The sequence below is a fragment of the Oncorhynchus kisutch genome, linkage group LG25, assembly GCF_002021735.2.
Source record: "Oncorhynchus kisutch isolate 150728-3 linkage group LG25, Okis_V2, whole genome shotgun sequence".
NCBI lineage: Eukaryota > Metazoa > Chordata > Actinopteri > Salmoniformes > Salmonidae > Oncorhynchus > Oncorhynchus kisutch.
Genome location: NC_034198.2, coordinates 31,116,023 through 31,132,535, shown reverse-complemented (window position 1 = coordinate 31,132,535; position 16,513 = coordinate 31,116,023).

The window sequence follows — 16,513 nt, the reverse complement described above, 5'->3', positions numbered from 1 at the left end:
CTGCACAGCTATTTTCAGGTCTCTCCAGAGATGTTTGATCAGGTTCAAGTTCGGGCTCTGGTTGTGCCACTCAAAGACATTCAGAGACTTGTCTCGAAGTCACCCCTACATTGTCTTGGCTGTGTGATTAGGGTCATTGTCCTGTTGGAAGGTGAACCTTCACCCCAGTCTGAGGTCCTGAGCGCTCTGGAGTTGGTTTTCATGAAGGATCCCTCTGTACTTTGCTCCATTGCTATTGTCCTCTATCCTGAATAGTGTCCCAGTCCCTGCCGCTGAAAAACATCCCCACAGCATGATGCTGCCACTACAATGCTTCACCGTAGGGATGCTGCCAGGTTTCCTCCAGAGGTGACGCTTGGCATTCAGGCCAAATAGTTCAATCTTTGTTTGATCAGACCAGAGAATCTTGTTTCTCATGGTCTGAGAGTATTTTAGGTGCCTTTTGGCAAACTAAAAACGGGCTGTCATGTGCCTTTTAATGAGGAGTGGCTTTATGGCCACTCTACCAATAAAGGCCTGATTGGTAGAGTGCTACAGAGATGGTTGTCCTTCTGGAAGGTTTTCCCCATCTTAAACTGGTCTAATAAAACTACACATTTGTAATAGTGAGTGAGCGTGGGCTATTGTGTGTAGATTGATGAGGATTTTTATTTATTTAATTCATTTTAGCCACATAGGACCACATACTGTCATGATAATATAATAACACATCCCACTGAACAAAAACTGGTTGAATAAACAATGTTTCCATGTCATTTCAACCAACAACAAAAACAATGTGATGACATTGAATCAATGTGGAAAACTGTTTGGATTTGCAAAAAGTCACTCCCAAGTCATTTTTGTATTTTCTTCACCCAACTTGCAACCTAAATACAATTACACAGTGGCTTTTTTTGTTGATTTCACGTTGAATTCATGTTAGCTAACAACTCAACCAAATGTAAATCAAAACTAGACATTGAACTGACGTCTGTGCCCAGTGGGCTGCCTCTGAGCAGACACTCTTTATTAAAGTGGCTTATATGACAGTGAGTGCATATCCTACATTTCTATGTCTGTGTTCCTTATAGGATCTGCCCCCATAATGCTGCTGCCCCCATGTTCTTACAAACTGATCCACACAAGACCACATGATACTGTTGTGGTAATAATAAATTCCTCTTAGCATACACCCTTTCTACTCCAAAATGAATTAAAATTAAAATTAAAAAAACATATGAAGAAATGTGACTTATAGATATGTCATTCTTCAATGAAAGCAAGTCTAAGAAGCGGTAGATCTGTTCTGTCTGTTATTTCTATGCTTTCCATTTTTTAAGTCGATTTTTTGCATAATTTACTTTCGGTTTTGTACACGAGCTTCAAACGTCTGAATATACAGCGAGGAGAACAAGTATTTGATACACTGCCGATTTCACAGGTTTTCCTACTTACAAAGCATGTAGAGGTCTGTAATCCAGAAAATCATATTGTATGATTTTTAAGTAATTCATTTGCATTTTATTGCATGACATAAGTATTTGATACATCAGAAATAGCAGAACTTAATATTTGGTACAGAAACATTTGTCAATTACAGAGATCATACATTTCCTGTAGTTCTTGACCAGGTTTGCACACACTGCAGCAGGGAGTTTGGCCCACTCCTCCATACAGACCTTCTCCAGATCCTTCAGGTTTCGGGGCTGTCGCTGGACAATACGGACTTTCAGCTCCCTCCAAAGATGTTCTATTGGGTTCAGGTCTGGAGACTGGCTAGGCCACTCCAGGACCTTGAAATGCTTCTTAAGGAGCCACTCCTTAGTTGCCCTGGCTGTGTGTTTTGGGTCGTTGTCATGCTGGAAGACCCAGCCACGACCCATCTTCAATGCTCTTACTGAGGGAAGGTGGTTGATGGCCAAGACCTTGCGTGCGCTGCAGGATTTTAATCCATGACGGCGTAGTGTGTTACTAATGGTTTTCTTTGAGACTGTGGTCCCAGCTCTCTTCAGGTCATTGACCAGGTCCTGCCGTGTAGTTCTGGGCTGATCCCTCACCTTCCTCATGATCATTGATGCCCCACGAGGTGAGATCTTGCATGGATCCCCAGACCGAGGGTGATTGACCATCATCTTGAACTTCTTCCATTTTCTAATAATTGCGCCAACAGTTGTTGCCTTCTCACCAAGCTGCTTGCCTATTGTCCTGTAGCCCATCCCAGCCTTCTGCAGGTCCACAATTTTATCCCACAGCTCTCTGAGTCTTGGCCATTGTGGAGAGGTTGGATTCTGTTTGATTGAGTGTGTGGACAGGTGTCTTTTATACAGGTAACGAATTCAAACAGGTGCAGTTAATACAGGTAATGAGTGGAGAACAGGAGTGATTCTTAAAGAAAAATTAACAGGTCTGTGAGAGCCGGAATTCGGAATGGTAGGTGATCAAATACTTATGTCATGCAATAAAATGCAAATGAATTACTTAAAAATCATACAATGTGATTTTCTGGATTTTTGTTTTAGATTCCATCTCTCACAGTTGAAGTGTACCTATGATTAAAAATTACAGACCTCTACATGCTTTGTAAGCAGGAAAAACTGCAAAATCGGCAGTGTATCAAATACTTGTTCTCCCCACTGTACAATATTTTTGGTTATGGAAAAAAATATTTCACAGCGGTTTAGATTGTACAATGATTTTCTACACATAAACTAATTAGGTGAACTATTCCATTTTTTTGCAACCAGGAAATGGTGGAGCTGTTTCTGCATAGTGCAAAAATTATATTCCCATCCAGAAATTAGCCATGGATCATGTACTGTAAATATAATGTAGCCCTACCTGTTAAATTAACCCTCTGTCCTCCCTACAATGACTCAGCATGCATATTTCTCTCCCTGTGCCGTGCTCACATTTTGAATGCTCCTCGTATCCCTTTCCCGCCTAGAATATGACAGGCTGAATAATTGAATTGGCAAACTATTCTGCTATGGTGTTGTCTGATTTTGCTGTTATTTACTCATGTTTTTGGCCCTTAAATTAAAAGTGGACAAGTTTTCATTAGATAATTCCCATAAGCAAAGGTACCGGGTCTCAGCTCTACCTGGCTCTCGTTTGGATCAAAGGTGCCCCAAATGCCACCCCATTCTCTATATAGTCCACTACTTTGACGAGAGCCTTATGGCCTTATGGATACAGAACTGTACTGCCATGATATCATACGGTACTTTAATAATATAATGCACAAAGTTTCCCCTAATCACAAATCTGGGATTACTCCTAATCCTAACCTAATGTCCTGTCCAGGGGTATACTTCTACATCAAACTGTGTCACGCTACAAAAACAGGAGATGCTAGATGCCCTATGGGTTGTTTTGGCTCACACAATTCTTACTTAACCTTAATCCTAACCATTAGAGAGATGAAAACTCTGACCCTGTAACTAACCCTGAATCAGGTGGAACTTTGACCTACGATTTACGGGAGAGAACACAATACCACCATGATGTATGCCTTTGAATACATACAACAGCAGTTTTTAATCCACAATGTGCAGTACTGAATTATGTAGAATTATTTGCAGAATTACCATTTGGTGATTTATATCAAAGCTATGCAATAGGCGAATGAATAGGCTACTGAATAGGCGACTGAATTGAATTGCAGTGTCTTTGGGAGATATTGAATATATATATATATATATATATATATATAATTTGTTAATCACTTAATTTGTTCAGGTTCATTCATTCATTTACACCCCCCCCCCCCCCCCTCCCCATCCATCCACAAACGTTGGTGCAACCTCCTTTTCTTTTGTCAATGCTCATCTTTGGTCTGGAGTTGGTATCTGCTACCATCTGCTGGACAGTCAGTTAGACTTCCCTGTTGAAGTAGGATGAGGTTGTCGTCACTAGGTGGAACCAGAGTACTTCTCTGAGTTCCCTACATCATCTACGCTATTATGTGAGTTTCTCCTAATAGGCCCTCTGGTAAGGCAAAGGCAACTTCTACCCAAAGCTTTGTGTTAAAACAATCATTTAAGGCAAAAAAAATACCTGTCTTTGGTCTATGTAGTTGGAGGAGTTGGAGGAACGTCAGTAGGGTTCTGTCTCATGGACAGGCAGGCAGGAGGTAAAGGACAAGCTGCAAAAGTAGTCCTCATGGTTTTCATAAAACAACGGTATTAATAATAACATGGTTAGAATAGGTAATAATGATGGCAAAGTAAATTAAATGAACGATGCAGGTATCATGGACAATATAGACACAGATATACAGCATTAATAGTATGCAGTATATATTAATACATTTTTAAAGTTATTTAAGCATAAATTATCAAAGTTACCATAGATTATCTGTTAATTACCAAAGTTACTGAAGATTCCGGTAGTGGGTGAACCTATAATTCAGGGTAATAACAGGCACCTGTCCCATGCACAGATAGAGAGAGAGACTGACTTCCCTTTCAGTCAGTCACTTGGTATAATATACTATGGGGAGTCAACAAACAATCATGTTCACCTGAAAACTGAAATCACGCCCAATGGGCCAATGAATGCCTCAGAATTCCTGCCTTTCTGGCTATAATACCGGGGCTCGCATTAATTTCCTCAATTCTTCGCTCTTCAGCTATCCTGAAGGAAGAACGTCTCATACAATTTACAAACTTTTCAAGCACACAAAGACTACGAGATTTGGCTCCGACTTAGGTGTCTGTTAGTGGGGAGAGAGTACTCATCCCTCTAGATGTTTGGATCTTGGTAATAACAGGCACCTGACAACCCCAGGTGCCTGTTATTACCAACCCCACTCCCGACTTGGCTCCAGTGCAGTGCCAGGGGTCAGAGTATTGGTCTATCTGAACCATTGGCTGGTCGTAGTGGAGTTGAGGGAAAGGTTGAGCTCCACACTTCTACGCTGGTTTCCCATATTCTGTCTTTGAAGTTCACAGTGAATCACAAGAAAAGTTGTTTGAATCCGGCTCAGCGCATTCAGTTTCTGGGTCTCGTTCTGGACTCGGTTCTGAATCATGCGTTTTTGTCCCAATGGAGGAGGGTCACATTCCGGCTCTGTCTGGCACAGTTTCAGCTGGGGCACTCGGTGCCTTTACAGTGGTGCCTGTGGTTCAGCTCTGGGTGATTGCAACGCTTCTGGATGCATCTCTCCACTACTATCGGTTGTTCAAGGTTTCCCTGTCATGCCTAAGGGTGTTGACTCCTTGGAAGGACCCGTGACTGCTGTTGCAGGTGGTTCTCATGGGTCAGGTATTGGTCCACAGGGTGATCACAACAGATGCATCCTTACTGGGACAGGGACACTGTGTGTGGGCTACTCGGAAAGAGGGATTTGGTCAACAGCGCAAAGGTCACTGCATATCAATTACCTAGAGCTACTGACTGTTTTGCTAGAGCAGATGCATTTCCTTCTGATGTTGGAGGGCCAGCATGAGCTACAGACTGTTTTGCTGGCACTGAGGCATATCCTTCTGATGTTGGGGGGGCCAGCATGAGCTACAGACTGTTTTGCTGGCACTGAGGCATATCCTTCTGATGTTGGGGGGGCCAGCATGTGTTGGTAAGGTACGACAACAGGGGGGGGGGGTCTCTCTCTATAACAACACAGGGTGAGACCCAGATGCAGACAAAGGAAGCAGATGGTTCAAGTCTCTGATATTTATTAATAGACTAGGGTCAAGTTCGTAAACTGGGACAGAGTCAGATTGGTACATGATGGCAGGCAGGCTCGAGGTCAGGGCAGGCAGAATGGTATGGCAGGTGGGCTCAGGGTCAAGGCAGGCAGCAATGGTCGGAACCTGGAGGACTAGAAAACAGGGACAAGGAAAACAGGAGTACGAAAAACCACGCTGGTAGGCTTGACGAGACAAGACGAACTGGCAACAGACAAACAGAAAACACAGGTATAAATACACAAGGGACACCTGGAGGAGGGTGGAGACAAGCACAAGGCAGGTGAAACAGATCAGGGTGTGACACTCTCTCTCCTAAACCTGGCCCTGCTTGTTGAAGCAGTGAGCATTTCCTGTCGCTCTATGCGTTTCCTGATTCATGCCACCATGGAGAGGGTCCATAAAGGGGGTCTGTTGTTGATTCTGGTGGCTTCCCATTGGCCCAGACAACCCTGGTTGGCAGAGATCATCCTCCTGTTGAGCGGGGGGAGTTCCGTGTCGTGTCAAGCTAAATCCTTAATCAATCAAGTCAATTTCAGAAACCTAGAGTAAAACGACATGCACTTGTATGACTCATTTATGACACAGGGTTTATTCAAAATTCCAGAAACCGTCATAAAAGGTCCCGGCTCAATCAATAAATATCACAAATTAATAATCACACAAGCAATTATGATAAGCAAAAATTAACCATGGATTAGATATCTCCAGCGCCCTTATCTAAACCCCTGCTGCCAATGCAATATTTTTTGTCTAATACAATTTTATGAGAAGACAGCATTTAATAACAAGAAAAATGGTCTCTTACCTTCTACAACTATAATCAGTATTTTGTCGGCCCCCCTAAGGATGATCAGTATCTCAGTTGGTGATTCAAAATTCTAATAGCTACTTATAACTTCTATCAATAAGGTAACCTTAAGGATTCCTTCTAGAACTTTACTTTAACATTTTAAAGAAATAATAAAAAGCTAAATATATATAAGCTAAAAAGCTACAGCTAAATTCTTATTCAGCAGACAATGGGTTCATTTAGCAAACCATAATAGACTCTTCCGAACAAACAATTCCTGCATCTTTTATATCCTAATGCTTGACCTAATGATGCATTTATGGTTAACACCAGCTGCTCTAATGGCCTACCTCATTACTCCTCACCTAAAAACCCTTGTGGTTTTGCTGACCCCTCTACAAAATCTTGCACCTGCAAACTCGCTCCTGACCCTTAAAGGGGCTTTGTCAGCCAACCACTAACCACACCCTATAAAACCAGGCTCTAGCGAGCTGTGACGCAGGTAACCCCTAACCCACCAAGAATGATGCAGGTTCCAATACCAAATGATACAAGCCTCATCTCATAATGATCCGAGCCACGTATGACCAGGTTTTCCTGACCACTCCTTTTAGGTCTCTCCTTACTAGTCTGACATGGGGTTATTCTAGGTCAAGCTAGCACCCTTAAAGCTGCGATATGTAACTTTTTGGGCGACCTGACAAAGTTCACGTGAGTTATAGATATGCAATTTTCATTGATCTGTCATTTTCATAGAAAGCAAGCCTAAGAAGCAGTAGATCTGTTCTATGTGCATTATTTCTATGCTTCCCCATGTTAAAGCTTCATTTTTGCAACTTTTACTTTGGGTTTGTACACCAGCTTCAAACAGCTGCAAATGCAACATTTTTGGTGATGTAAAATATATTTCACAGCGGTTAAGATGGTACAATGATTATCTACACTATAATTGCTTGTTTAGTCACAACCTGAAATTAGGCAAACTATTATAATTTTATCAACCAGGAAACAGTGGAGCGATTTCTGCACATTGCATCTTTAATATACCTCTAGCTAAACATCATCATCACTACTAGTTTTAAACATTAACACGTCCTATTCCCTTCAAATCAAGCTTTAATATTATAATTTCACTCAATTCTAATCTAACTTATTACTCCAGTTACATCTTTAACATTCAACATCCCATCATCCTATTATTTCATTATAACATCTCACTATCAATCTCCTACAAGCCCGATAGACATAGTCCAAATGTACCCTCAAACAAGCAAACATCTCATCCTAAACCATTTTACTATATTACCTCAGTCACCCTTTAACATTCCCCAATGTTTCCAACATATTCAACATTTCATTATCATTTTTATTGCTTCTAAATTCCAATTCATTTATTTTTCTTCTTTTCTATGGTCATTGTCAGTTTCCCTCAACCTTCATTCTCCTCTGTGTGTGTGAGTGGGGCCTCCTGTCAGCACTTCCTGTCCATGCTTTATGCCACAAAAAAAATGTCACAGAAAACTAGGCCCTTAGCCTGCCATTCTGACAGTCTTGAGGATCTATTGTCCCAGACACACAGGAGAGTTTGGCACCGACAACCGCAGACATGGGATCTGTGGGTTTGGCCCCTGAAGGTTGAATTTGACGGGGTTTACTCTTTACTCTTGAATGTGATTATGACTATACAGTTGGTGTCAGGTTAAATGAGCTTCTCCTTTTCAGAGCTATTTGGTGGACATTTTGATGTTCTTGCAAGAGATTTTTTAAGCAGAGCCGTTCTTTTTCCACATTGAAGGTTTATATAGCAGACATCTCAGCGTGTAATGAGTTGATTGACGACTCTACCCCGGATGTCATTCTCTGCTGGTACAGTTCCTGAAAGGCGTGCATCGACAAAGACCAGTATCTAAGTTTATGGTACCGACCTGGCTTTGGTCCTGAACGCTCTGTGTGAGCCTCCGTCTGAACCATTGGAGTCTGTGGATGTGAAGGTCCTTTTCTGCCAGACTGCCCTGCTCATGGCCTTGGTGTCGGCCAAGCACGTTGGGGATCTTTGCGTGCGATCAGTACACTCTTCTGTTTGGAGTTCACCGATGGTTACTCCAAAGTGATGTTACTTGCTTATGTAGCTTGTGCTCCCAAGGTTTTGCCTATGTCTTACAGGTGCCGGGTATTCGAGCTGTTCCCCTTCTCACCTCCTCCATTTGCTTCCAGTGAACACCAGAGGTTGAATGGCCTGTGGCCGGTGCATGCTTTACACAAGTACACTGAACAAAAATCAGAGTGTTGGTGCCATGTTTAATGAGCTGAAATAAAAGATCCCATAAAAGGTCACTCTAAAATGTCTCTGTCACACCCTGATCTGTTTCACCTGTCTTTGTGCTTGTCTCCACCCCCCTCCAGGTGTCGACCATCTTCCCCATTATCCCCTGTTTATTTATACCTGTGTTCTCTGTTTGTCTGTTGCCAGCTCGTTTTGTTTGTGAAACCGTTTGTTCCCCTGCTCCTGCCTGTTTCTTGCTCCCGTTATCTAATCCTTCCCAGTTTTGACCATTCTGCCTGCCCTGACCCTAAGCATGCCTGCTGTTCTGTACCTTACCCCTCCTTACTGGATGATTGACCCCTGCCTGCCCTGACCCTGAGACTGCCTGCTGTTCTGTACCTTTACCCCACCTTACTGGATGATTGACCCCTGCCTGCCCTGACCCTGAGACTGCCTGCTGTTCTGTACCTTACCCCACCTTACTGGATGATTGACCCCTGCCTGCCCTGACCCTGAGACTGCCTGCTGTTCTGTACCTTACCCCACCGTACCTGATTATTGACCCCTGCCTGCCCTGACCCTGAGACTGCCTGCTGTTCTGTACCTTACCCCACCGTACCTGATTATTGACCCCTGCCTGCCCTGACCCTGAGACTGCCTGCTGTTATGGACCCTTTGCACCCTCTCTGTATTATTGCCACCTTCCTGCCCTGACCCTGAGACTGCCTGCTGTTATGGACCCTTTGCACCCTCTCTGTATTATTGCCACCTTCCTGCCCTGACCCTGAGACTGCCTGCTGTTCTGTACCCTTTGCACCCTCTCTGTATTATTGCCACCTTCCTGCCCTGACCCTGAGACTGCCTGCTGTTCTGGACCCTTTGCACCCTCTCTGTATTATTGCCACCTTCCTGCCCTGACCCTGAGACTGCCTGCTGTTCTGTACCCTTTGCACCCTCTCTGTATTATTGCCACCTTCCTGCCCTGACCCTGAGACTGCCTGCTGTTATGGACCCTTTGCACCCTCTCTGTATTATTGCCACCTTCCTGCCCTGACCCTGAGACTGCCTGCTGTTCTGTACCCTTTGCACCCTCTCTGTATTATTGCCACCTTCCTGCCCTGACCCTGAGACTGCCTGCTGTTATGGACCCTTTGCACCCTCTCTGTATTATTGGCACCTTCCTGCCCTGACCCTGAGACTGCCTGCTGTTCTGGACCCTTTGCACCCTCTCTGTATTATTGCCACCTTCCTGCCCTGACCCTGAGACTGCCTGCTGTTATGGACCCTTTGCACCCTCTCTGTATTATTGCCACCTTCCTGCCCTGACCCTGAGACTGCCTGCTGTTATGGACCCTTTGCACCCTCTCTGTATTATTGCCACCTTCCTGCCCTGACCCTGAGACTGCCTGCTGTTATGGACCCTTTGCACCCTCTCTGTATTATTGCCACCTTCCTGCCCTGACCCTGAGACTGCCTGCTGTTATGGACCCTTTGCACCCTCTCTGTATTATTGCCACCTTCCTGCCCTGACCCTGAGACTGCCTGCTGTTATGGACCCTTTGCACCCTCTCTGTATTATTGCCACCTTCCTGCCTTTGACCTGTCCTTTGTCTGCCCCTGTATTAGAAATAAACGTTTGTTTCTTCGACACTGTCTGCATCTGGGTAATACATCAAATGTGATAGTCTCAAGTTTTGAGGGAGCGTGCATTTGGCATGCTGACTGCAGGAATGTCCACCAGAGCTGTTTCCAGAAAATGGAATGTTAATTTCTCTACTATAAGCCGCCTTCAACATCGTTTTAGAGAATTTGGCAGTACACCCAACCAGCCTCACAACAGCAGACCACATGTAACCACACCAGCCCAGGGCCTCCACATCAAACTTCTTCACCTGCAGGTTCATCTGAGACCAGCCACTCGGACAGCTGATGAAACTGTGGGTTAGCACAACCGAAGAATATCTGCAAAAACTGTCAGAAACCATCTCAGAGACGTTCATCTGCGTGCTCATCATCTTCACCAGAATCTTGACCTGACCTGACCTGTAGTTTGGCATCGTAACCGACTTTAGCGGACAAATGCTCACCTTCGATGGCCACTGGCAGAAGTGTGCTCTTCATGCATGAATCCTGTTTTCAACTGTACTGGGCAGATTAGCCTAGTGGTTAGAGCGTTGGACTAGTAACCGAAAGGTTGCAAGATTGAATCCCCGAGCTGACAAGGTAAGAATCTGTCATTCTGTCCCTGAACAAGGCAGTTAACCCACTGTTCCTAGGCCATCATTGAAAATAAGAATTTGTTCTTAACTGACTTGCCTAATTAAATAAAGGTAAAATAAAAAAAATGTCAGACAGTGTGTATGGGGTCATGTGGCCAAGCGGTTTGCTGATGTAAACGTTGTGAACAGAGTGCCCCATAGAGGTGGTGGGGTTATGGTATGGGCAGGCATAAGCAACGAATACAATTGCATTTTATAAATGACAATTTGAAAACACAGAGATACCGTGACCAGATCCTGAGGCCTATTGTCGTGCCATTCATCCGCAGTCATCACCTCATGTTTAAGCACAATAATGCATGGCCCCAAGTAGCAAGGATCTGTACACAATTCTTGGAAACTGAAAATGTCCCAGTTCTTCCATGGCCTACATACTCACCAAACATGTCACCCATTGAGCACGTTTATGATGCTCTGGATCGACATGTGCGACAGCATGTTCCAGTTCCTGCCAATATACAGCAACTTCGCACAGCCGTTGAAGAGGAGTGGAACAACATTCCACAGGCCACAATCAACAGCCTGATCAACTCTATGTGAAGGAGATACAGTATGTCACACTGCACGAGGCAAACAGTGGTCACACCAGATACTGACTGGTTTTCTAATCGACGCCCCTACCTTTTTTTAAGGTATCTGTATTCACACTCATGTGAAATCCATCGATTAGGGCCTAATGAATGTATTTCAATTGACTGATTTCCTTATATAAGTCAGTAAAATCTTTTAAAATGTTGCATGTTGCATTTATATTTTTGTTCAGTGTATATGTATAGGACTAAGGATATCCACATATGTGACCAGCTTTTTGTCTGTTTCGCTAATTCAGCTAGGGGTAGGGCACTTTTGAAACAGCATCTTTCATATTAGATTGTGGAGGCTATCTCCCTGGTGTACGACAGCGAAGGACAAGGGCTGCCTAGCAGTGTGTGTGCTCACTCCACTAGAGGTGTGGCGGCTGCTTGTTGATATATTGGTGATATCTGTGCTGCAGCGAGTTGGGGTTCCCGACATAGCTTTGTGAGGTTTTATCGCTAGGACATAACGGTTTCCCAGTGTGGCTCATAATGTTCTTGAGCCACACTGTTTCAGGCAGCGGGCAGGTAGCATATTTATCCGGGTTACCACTATTCCCTGTTCGTTTGAGGCTTGGACTTTAGCAGCATGTGAAGTGCTCATTATAAGGGTTACCACAGTTTTCTGTGGGTTTGAGCCTTGTGCTGCTGTAGTTCATTGACTCTGGTCGATGCTATGCAGCGCACATGTGCACCTTACCAAGTCACGACAGGTGTTCTATTGTTTTGGGCTTGCAGTTCCTCTTACAAGTTCTGACATTTCAGGCTCGCAAGGTAAGTATTATTCTTGGAACCGTGGGGTTTATGGACTTGGGTTGCAGTGGCAGCTTGTCAGTACGCATAGCATGTTCTTGTTCCCTTTATGGGGCTCTGACAGTTCAGGCCTCATGAGGCTCTGACAGTTCATGCTTCTCGGGTACGTTTTGGGGAAAAATGTGGCTTCTGTAATCCCTTTTTGGAGCCAGTGGAACCTGTGCGTGCCTGGGCTGCCACGGGCCTCCTAGTTTGGTACGCTCTGACCTGGCTTGGGGTGTGATTGTTTGTCCCCATAGTATGTTATAATGAGTGATAAACTGAAAGGGAAAGTACAGTTATGAATATAACTACTGTTCCCTGAAGGAGGGAATGAGGTATTACATATTTTGGACCTACACAATCAGGTGATTTGGGCTCGCTAAAGAGCAATACTGAATTGAGGAAATTAATGCTCTTCCCGGTATTATCGCCAGGAAACGAGGCTTCCGAGGGCAGGCTCTGAATTTATTGGACCTTTTGGGTGTGATTTCAGTTTTCTTCAGGTGAATATATGATTGATCGTTGAATCCCCATGGTACGTTATACCTCGTTTCCTTCAAGGAACAGTTGTGATATTCATAACCGTACGTTCCGTAACTCGGAACAAAGAAAATTGACATGAATAGCACAATTGACAAGATGGAAATAATGGCTAGATTTAGATGACTAACTGTACAGTAAGATATCACTGCCTGAGGTGTACTTCTCAGAGAGAGAGAGAGAGAGAGAGAGAGAGAGAGAGAGAGAGAGAGAGAGAGAGAGAGAGAGAGAGAGAGAGAGAGAGAGAGAGAGAGAGAGAGAGAGAGAGAGAGAGAGAGAGAGAGAGAGAGAGAGAGAGAGAGAGAGAGAGAGAGAGAGAGAGAGAGAGAGAGAGAGAGAGAGAGAGAGAGAGAGAGAGAGAGAGAGAGAGAGAGAGAGAGAGAGAGAGAGAGAGAGAGAGAGAGAGAGAGAGAGAGAGAGAGAGAGAGAGAGAGAGAGAGAGAGAGAGAGAGAGAGAGAGAGAGAGAGAGAGAGAGAGAGAGAGAGAGAGAGAGAGAGAGAGAGAGAGAGAGAGAGAGAGAGAGAGAGAGAGAGAGAGAGAGAGAGAGAGAGAGAGAGAGAGAGAGAGAGACTAAGGTAAATTCAGCATTTAGTAAAAAAAAAATTATATAATATATTTATTTATAGGGGACAATGCACTTTAATCAACATCAATATAAAAGATCATTTGCAATCGTAGTCTCAGGGCAGCTAAGGGCCTTAACTTATTTGGGACTGGGGGGCAGTATTAAGTAGCTTGTATAAAAAGGTGCCCAGAGTAAACTGCCTGCTACTCAGCCATTAAAGCTAGGATATGCATATAATTAGTAGATGTGGATAGAAAACACTCTGAAGTTTCTAAAGCTGTTTGTATTATGTATGTGAGTATAACAGAACTCATTTGGCAGGCAAAAACCCGAGAACAAATCCAAACAGGAAGTGGGAAATCTGAGGTTTGTAGTTTTTCAACTCATTGCCTATTGAATATGCAGTGTCTATGGGGTCATATTGCACTCCCTAAGGCTTCCACTAGATGTCAACAGTCTTTAGAACCTTGTTTGAGGCTTTTACTGTGAAGGAGGGGGGAATGAGAGCTGATTGAGTCAGGGGTCTGGCAGAGTGCCATGAGCTGATCACGCGCACACAGGTGAGAGCGACCATTGTATTTCTGCAATGACAAAGGAATTCTCCGGTTGGAACATTATTGAAGATTTATGTTAAAAACATCCTAAAGATTGATTCTATACATCGTTTGACATGTTTCTATGGACTGTAACGGAACTTTTTGACTTTTCGTCTGGACCTAGTGTCACGCCTCATGAATTTGGATTTCTGGGCTAAACGCGCAAACAAAAAGGAGCTATTTGGACATAAATTATGGACTTTATCGAACAAAACAAACATTTATTGGGGAACTGGGATTCCTGGGAGTTTGGTCACTGGTGTGAAATCTCTAGTTATTTTATATTTATGGACCCACGTTTTCACTTTAGTTTGTGTGTGTGCACATTACTCTGTCTACCTGGCCTCTGCCCACCCGTTGGCACAAAGTTTGATCCTCTGCTCGTGCCAAGTGTCCGTGATCCTCTGCTCCTCGCTTCCAGAGTGCCTGCTGCTGTTATCCTCACAGAAATGATGACTGATAAGACAGCAGCTGATGCACTGAAGACTGTATCATTGTCAAATCACATGTTGTACCGTAGGATCGACGACATGGGCGTTGATATTGTTGAAAAATGATAATTTCTGTCCATTTTCTCTGCAGTTGGACGAATCGACTGAAGTCAGTGGGGAAGCCCAGTTGATTGCGTTTGTGCGATAGAGACATTTCGGCAATTAATGAGCACATTCTGTTCTGCTAGAAGCTAACGGGGAGAACTACAAGTGAGGATGTGTTTGGATTGGAAATTCTGTTTTCATGTGTGCATGGATGGAGCTGCATCAACTGGGAGAGTGAAATGATTAATTGTCCTCAAAGTAAATCCCACTGTATCATTCACAGAGAGGCATTAGCCAGCAAGAGAATGAGTCCTGAGTTACATTATGTTTTGAATGATGCAGTGAAAGTTATGAACTTTATCATCATAAATCCAGACCTCTGAACTGTTTGAAAGGCTCTGTGATGACAGTTGGAAAGACTTTAAAAAAAGACTTCTACAGCTTCACACCGACGTCCATTGTCTAACCAGAGGGAAAACGCTACAGAGGCTTTTTGAGCTGCGTGCCCAAGTGATTTTCTGTCTGAGCACTCACACCCCCTTGCGGCTGTGTTCAAGGACACAGACTGGGGAGGCCGCCTTGCCTATCTTGCTGATGTGTTCAGCAAACTGAACAACTGGAATCTAACTGTGCAAGGTCAAGACACACATTCTAAACATGTACATGTATGACAAAATGTGTGGATTCGTGAAGCTCAAACTCTGGGAGAGGAAATGTGATGGGGATATAAGTTGTTTCCAGCAACTTGACACCTACCTTTTTACAGGTGACGTCGACAGAGATCATATGGTGCAAATAGTAAGCTCACATTTATCCAAACTCAACAGTGTTCCCTCCTACTTCTGCCAAACTCGACTGGGAGAGCAAACCACATTTTTGTCTAAAGTACACCTAATTTAGGAATCACGCCGGTTGCAGGTGCATGAGGGAGTTTTTCAGGCAGGTCAAAGTGTTTTAGGGGTACAGTACCCAAACATGTTTGGGAAGCACTAGGTTAAGAGATGGCTGTTATTGAGAAATCAGTCAATCCGGTTATTCATGTCCATTTAAATCTACTTCACAATGACTTATCAACTTGAAACTCTTTCCTACACTATAGTGCTTGCTTTATCCAATTGATCATGTCCTTTCTTTCATCATGTGAACCCCGTTCATTGCTGCTCGCAGCTATATTTCAGATTGTATAACCTAACAGAGGCTTAACCTGGGTGCCAGTCTAGGCACCCAGGCTAACAAATGGTAGCTCTGAAATAGAATATGCTTGTCTGAGTCTGACTAACAGAGCTTACTTAATTATACGGATTGGTTAAAACCGCATTCCAGCCAGTTAAAATTGCCTATTTACTCTGTTCCATCTGACTGCGGAATCCACTGTCTCATTAGCCCAGCCAAGCAATTTAATAAGGTGATCTCCACTATAAAAAGCATCTAGACATTACCTAACATTGTTTTCAACAGCAAAGACTTGTATAAACCTTGCTGTCACCGACATTTGCAACATCGTTTCAATTTTCAAATTCGATCTCCAGCTGTCCCATAGTAATGAACGTGTCGGGACGAGACACAGGCAGGCAGCGTTTCTTAGCCAGTCAATCATGAATCAGCTGGCATCATTTTTATGGATATAATATATATACACACAAAGAAATGTAAATTGAAAAAAGGTCAAACGAAACGAAGTGCAGCTAGTTCACAGTCTTTCCAGCTTTCAGTGTCCTGATGAGTGAGCACATTTTCTTTGCCAGGTGAAATCACGGCTCATTATATCATTATGTCTGTATCCAAATAAAATCACAAAAAAACCAGCTTATTCAAAAGCACCTACTTTGCTGTAATTCTGGCTGCACTTTTTGACGTGACTGTAAGTTAGCCGTGGTTGGCTAGCTAGCAAGCAAGGGATA